The following is a 6,930-nucleotide window of genomic DNA, read 5'->3' as shown; positions in this document are numbered from 1 at the left end:
GTATTATAGTAATGGACATGTAGAAAGGGGAGGGGTTATTGTTTTGCTATTTCGTTTCATTTATTTACAGTGGTACCTCGGGTTAAGTACTTAATTCATTCTGGAGGACCGTTCTTAACCTGAAACTGTTCTTAACCTGAAGCACCACTTTAGCTAATGGGGCCTCCTGCTGCTGCCGTGCCGCCGGAGCACAATTTCTGTTCTCATCCTGAAACAAAGTTCTTAACCTGAGGCACTATTTTTGGGTTAGCGGAGTCTGTAACCTGAAGTGTATGTAACCCGAGGTACCACTGTACTTGTTTTTATCCTGCATTTTATTCTGTGAACTGCCCCGGGATCTTATGATGTGGGGTGGTATATAAATCAAATAAATCAAAGAAAGAAAGAAAGAAAGAAAGAAAGAAAGAAAGAAGTGCAGTAGACAGCAGTACCTTCTGGAATTTGCTAGTAAGATAGGAGCGAAGCCACTGTAACTCTGTGCTTCCAGATTTTAGGAAGCGTCCTTTGGTTGCACGTGGTCTTTTGCTCCCTCCCCTCATCCCTGCTTGCCTCAGCGATCCTCATATGCTGATGTTGCTCTTGAATGAAGAGAATACTTCGACACTCGTGCTTGTGTAATGGGATCATAAGCCATACAAATCATTATCAAATCATTCTGCAGTGGCAGCTCCCCTCCCACCATGGGTTCTTCTAATGTAATTAATTTACAGGAAGTTTATAGTAACTGAGGGTCAATGAGCAATTAAGAACTAATGCATAATTGCATGCAGGTTGAAATTCTAAGCCACATGATAAATTGGGAAGTAGGGAAGCTAGCTTTTGTTGGTAGATCCTCCAGACATTTCTCTCATGAAATCGTGACTGCAACAGCCCATCTTCATACTAGGCCTATACTTGCATTTGTGGGATGGGTGCAGGTCTGAAGACAGTGCAGCACACAGAGCAAAGCTCTGCTCAAATGGCGTCATTGACCGCTTCTCTATTTGTGCTTGAGCAACAGTTAATAACCTTACATTCCATTTTTAGGTGTCCCTAAGGGGTGTCCTCAAAGCATGTGATGGGCTTCAAAGAGGCCTGCTGCTATACCTTTCCTACTTTTTCCAATCCTGCCCCCCTGATTTCTTTCCTAAATGATAGTTTCCTTATCTCCCAGAGATGTCAGTTTATTTGATGGAGCATAGACGATAGATGCTCCCTATCCTTCTGGCTAGATAAATTTAAAAGCACATATAAAGCACATGACTTCCCCCCAAAGAATCCTGGGAACAGTGACTCATTAAAAATCCTATGGGTTGTTAGGAGGCCCCTTCACAGAGCTACAGTTCCCAGGATTCATTGGACAAAAGCACATGCTTTAAATGTGCTTTAAATGTATGGTGTGTATGCATTCTGAGTCTGAAGCACATAAGCCCAAACTGGACTGGGCATAGGCCTTTCTCAGTGTCTAGGTTTCTGGACTCACTTCTCATGATTGCTGCTAGGAATTCTGAAAAGGTGATTTCTTGAAGAGGAAATGTCTGGCGGGTCGGTGGAAAGAGAGTAGTAAAAATCCAAGTCTATGTGTGTCTGGTTTTTGTTTTTTGCCTGTGGATGTTGCTGAATGTTGTAAGGGAATAACACTTTTAAACAAAGCTGCCCAAATGTCAGGGTCTGGACTGAGGAGGCATGGTGGAGGCTGCCTCACCCTCCTCCTGAACCTCCCACAGAAGAGGAAGACAGTATAGATATACAACAGTGGTTTGCAGAAGGTCACGGCTCAGAGATAGATGAGGGACAAAGCTGGGAAATAATGGGAGAAGAGGAGGGGAGGGGAGAAGCAGAGCCAGAGCAGCTGGCTGACATGTTATCACTAGAAAGCATTCCAGACACTCCTTCTCCCAGAACCTGGCGAGCAGTGAAAGTAGGAGAGCATAGTGCTAAGAGGCAATTGGCCTTAAGCAGGTACCGTAACAGAGGTGGTGCTGTTGACGATTGAGAAGGGAAAGGGGGGGGGGGAGATTACTCTAAACAATGTCATTACTCCAAGAGGCTGCCTTTGTAAGCCTCTCTCTGTGAATACTGAATAAAAGACTTTGGTAAGAGCTTTTCTTGTCCATCTGTCCCTGGCAGCCTGCCGTGTTGGGATCAGATTCCCTGACGCCTGACACCCTTCCATTTATTTATTTTTGCTACAACCTGTTTTGCCCACAAGAATAGTTTCATCTCCTTGTTGAGATGAGAGATGGTTATATTCCATCATACATGTAAGGTCCCTGCTCAGTGACTCTACATATGTTTTCCATGAAGAAGATCCAAGGTTTATTCCCTGGCGTCTCTGGTAGAGATGAAAAAGGAACCACTCACTCCTATTAGAGATCTTGGAGATCTACTGCCAGTCAGTGTAGACATTATTGGGCTAGATGGACTCGGTAAATACAGCAGCTTTCTTTGTTGAACATTATAGTTCCATCAGGGTCCAATCAGATGCAAAACGTGCATCACTGACAGGTGTCTCCTATTGTCCTTACAGCAGCCCCCTAAACCTGTAATGAAATGAAAGCTGATTCCGTCATTTTTGCTTCTGAATATCTTTGTAATGAATCTTCACGTCATGTACACAGCAATTCTTATGGCAAAGCTCCAGTTTACTTCCATGTCATACCCTCCGACATTTCTCCAATGAAATAGGGACGTCCCATTCCATAATGATAACTTTACTATTTATATGCCACACGTCTTACTGGGATTACCCAGCCACTCTGGGCAGCTTCCAACATATATAAAAACACAATCAAACATTAAACATAAAAAAACTCCTTCCCTATACAGGATTGCCTTCAGATGGCTCGGGGGTCGGATAACTCCATACAGTCCAACATTTCTCCAGTGAAAGTAGGGACATCCTAAGGAAAAGTGGGATATTCTGGGATCAAATCAGAAACCGGGATGGCTTCTCTAAATCAGGGATGTCCCTAGAAAATAGGGACACTTGGAGGGTCTGCCATGTCCAAAATAAATCCAGATTTGGGACACTAAATTTAAAGCAGGTAAAATACAGGCAAAAAACTATGACTTATATATAGCTTAGGCTGCAATCCAGCACTTTCTTAGGTGGGAATGAATCTCATTACAACTCAGTGGGATTTACTTCTGAGTAGGCATGTAAAAGATTGTATGGTTAGACCAGGAAATAAGATGTCTTTGTTTCAAGTTGGTTCTTCCTCTTTTCTTCCTCCAAATGGCTGGGAAAACTTTCTTTGCCCTGGCAACCCAAAGTCTTTCCTATTAAAAGGCAGGAGGCCTTCTTTACAGTTTGAAAGTGTGCTGTTAGACTGCCCTTCAGATTTTCTTCTCTCTCTCTCTTTCTTTTTTTATATTGGTGCTGTATTATTAGACGAAACATCAGCTGCTTCAGTTTAATTTCCCTTGACTGTCTGCCCCTTCCACAAATAAATAAATAAATTTCAAGGATCAGCAGGGTCAAGTTTACTGCTGATAACTTTCATTTTTATAAAACCTAGTCAACAAGAACCATAAGGGATCGACGGTTATGTGGAAAATCAAGTCAATGAAGTCGGTTGCCTCCTTGAAATGAGAAGTGAAGGCATGACTGTCAGTTGACTGCTTGTAGGGAAAGACAAAAAAACAAGCCTCCCAATAGACAGGCTTCAATTTTTGCTGCAATCATTTTGTAATCTATTAACCTTCAAGCTCGAGAAAGGCCAAACTCTTTCGGACAAAATTTGCTCACCTGTATTTATTTGCTTTGCAGCCGCACTTACTGTCTGGCAAAACACAGCCCCCACCCCCCACCCCGTCCAACGCTGCCCACATGTAAAAAGAGGCAAGAGTGCAATTAGCCATTGTGTCGATGAGACCATGTTGACTTCAAAGAAGGCCGCATTGTGAAACAGGATAACGAGTGTCTATTATTTAATCCGGTCTCTGCTATTCATTCAGGCACTCTGAAATTTAATTAAGAAAAAGACTGCATGCCCTAGTTCAAAAATAGCACCCCCTCCCACACCCCTCAGGGGACTGAGAGGTAATAAAACACCATTCTGATCCAGCCTCCTTTCTCTCCTTTAAATGCTAGGCCTGGGTGCACGTGGACAGAAGATGATGGAGGCAACAGCCTTCAAATGGTAGTAGTAGTAGTAGTAGTAGTAGTAGTAGTAGTAGTAGTAGTAATAATAATAATAATAATAATAATAATAATAAATTATTTATACTCTGCCCATCTGGCTGGGTATTCCCAGCCACTCTGGGTGGCTCCAAACAGAATTAACAACAACAACAACAACAACAACAACAACAACAACAACAACAACAATGATAAAACATCAAACATTAAAAACTTCCCCAAACAGGGCTGCCTTCAGATGTCTTCTAAAAGTCAGATAGTTGTTTATTTCCTTGACATATGATGGGAGGGTGTTCCACAGGGCAGGTGCCACTACTGAGAAGGCCCTCTGCCTGGTTCCCTTTAACCTCACTTCTTGCAGTGAGGGAAATGCCAGAAGGCCCTTGGAGGTGGACCTCAGTGTTTAGGCTGAACGATGAGGGTGGAGATGCTCCTTCAGGTATACTGGGTCAAGGCTGTTTAGGGCTTTAAAGGTCAGCACCAACACTTTGAATTGTGCTTGGAAACGTACTGGGAGCCAATGCAGGTCTTTCAGGACCAGTGTTATATGGTCTCGGCGGCCACTTGGTTATTCTCAACTTCCAGAGGATCGTAGGTTCCCCATCCTGGAGCTAGGCACACATTGCCCCTGAATATACCATCCTCCAGAATCAGGTATCTGAAGAAGTGTGCATGCACACAAAAGCTCATACCAAGAACTGACTTAGTTGGTCTTTAAGGTGCTACTGGAAGGAATTTGTTTTGTTTATCCTCCAGAATGACAGCCTGTCCTAACAAGTCATCAAGACATGTCTCCAAACCATTACAGAACTATAGACAAAGATGCAAAGTAAGGTTTCGGGCGTCTCCAGAAGCAGATCTCCTAATTGGCTAAGAGATGGCTAAAAGCTGCAGGGATCCACATGCAACAAGCAAGGATGGAGAGGGAAAATGTACCACATAAGGTGAGCCTCCTGAATCAGGTCCAGCGTCCTGTTCTCAACGTGACCGACATGTATACAAAACCACACTCTTAAACTTTGCAGTAATCAGTCTGGAATACCTCATCTGTGTTCCCATGCAGACTGGCACTGAGTGTGCAAAATGAATAAGTATAGGAAATGATTGGGATTGCACCTCCTGGACCTAATCTGATTTTCCCATTTACTCAGGGACCCACATGCAGACACATGAATGGGGTATTCCCTATATGTGATCCACATGTTTCATTTTTTGCAGTGTAGCTTACATGTATGCTTCAGACCTACAGTATATGCATAAGTCTGTTGAGAGTTGGATTTTGAACATATGGAGTTGGGGATGCTATCTGCACAGAGTTTCTCTTGAACACTCCATTTCATCTATATACAGGCACTGATATAGGACAGGGTAGAGAAAAACTACCATCTTACCAAACTGGAAACAGAATAGAATGGTTGAAGGCTATTAACTTATCTGGGTTAACTTACCTTGAAGATAAACTTGGGTCCCATTCAGCCTGATGGAGCCACTGCAGGTTGATTCCTACCCATGCAGCTTGAACATGGATACCCATGATGGTCACATGGGAGGAGTTCATTCTGTGGTGTCTTCCCAAAGTAATTGTGGAGGTAATTTCAGATCCTTAACCACAGCGTGGTCTTTCCTGCTGTGTGAGTCTGGGCTTCTGAGATTATTGGTCAGTGCAGAAGAAGCCATGCCAGAGCAGTTGGTGGTACCACACAATTGAAGGTTGTGCGGAAACAGGACTTACAAAACAGAACTCTTTTGAGGATACTTGTGTTGTGTTTGCTAGCTTGGAAACAGCTCTAATCACACCACTTTATTTTTTATTTTATTTTTATAAACTTGATCTGTGCTTATTAAAATTTCACTTTAACCAGGTATAATTTTTTGCTTCTGAAAGTATATCTTTTCTGCATCCATTGTTTCTGTTGAACATACACAAAGAAGAACAGTTGAACACCATATTGTGCTGAGGAATTTTGCGTATGGGTTTGACATTTGTTAAATAAGCCCCCATAAAGATGCTGAATTAAAAATATATGTACATATTTTTTGGAGTAACATACTAGGGAAATAAAAAGAGTGGCTGTCTGTTTGGAAACTTGTTTTATAATGCAGTCTGAATAACCAGCTGACAAAACAGGTTTTTCCCCTCACTCTGTACAGCCAATGGCTAACAGCCAGCCAACTTTATTGTCCTTGAAATGTCATGATTTTGAGCATGCACAGAATTCTTAACTGCTCAAATTACTGCAAAGCAATCCTTTTTATTATATGGCAACAATGTGATGCTGGGCTCAAAGACTGACTAGTTAAGAAGATTATGTATTTTCGTTTTTCTGTTTTGTTAAAGTGCCAAGTCTTGCATTTTTTGGCATCTTCGAAAGAATAAAATGTCTTGTGAAATATTCTCTCAAAGCGGAAAGTTACCTCAGAGGAGCTCACAAACACAGGGCTTTTCAATACTTTCTCATTTACTCAGAAGTTCAGACCCAGTTCCCGTCAAAAGCTTCCAAATTTTGGTTCTTTGTCTGTACTGATAGCAAAAAAAATGTCCTTCATAGGTGGAAGTTGTATTGCTTTTATGCCATTAATTTCTTTTCTTTCTTTTTTTAATGTGGAGGATATTCACGTTGATGAGACTGAGGGAGACATGGTACAGGCAGGTGGCAGGGAACCTTTTCCACAGAGTGCTGCCAGTGGGACTAAATCCTGATCTCTGGCGTCCGTGCTACTCATAATGCCAGGCTGTTCCTGAAGCATGTAAAACAACCGTGCCAAATTATGGTGCATTGTTGTAAAGAGGAGAAGCAGAAAGAGAA

This window comes from Podarcis erhardii, assembly GCF_964252035.2.
Source record: "Podarcis erhardii genome assembly, chromosome: 1".
NCBI lineage: Eukaryota > Metazoa > Chordata > Lepidosauria > Squamata > Lacertidae > Podarcis > Podarcis erhardii.
This window is presented reverse-complemented; position numbering follows the sequence as displayed.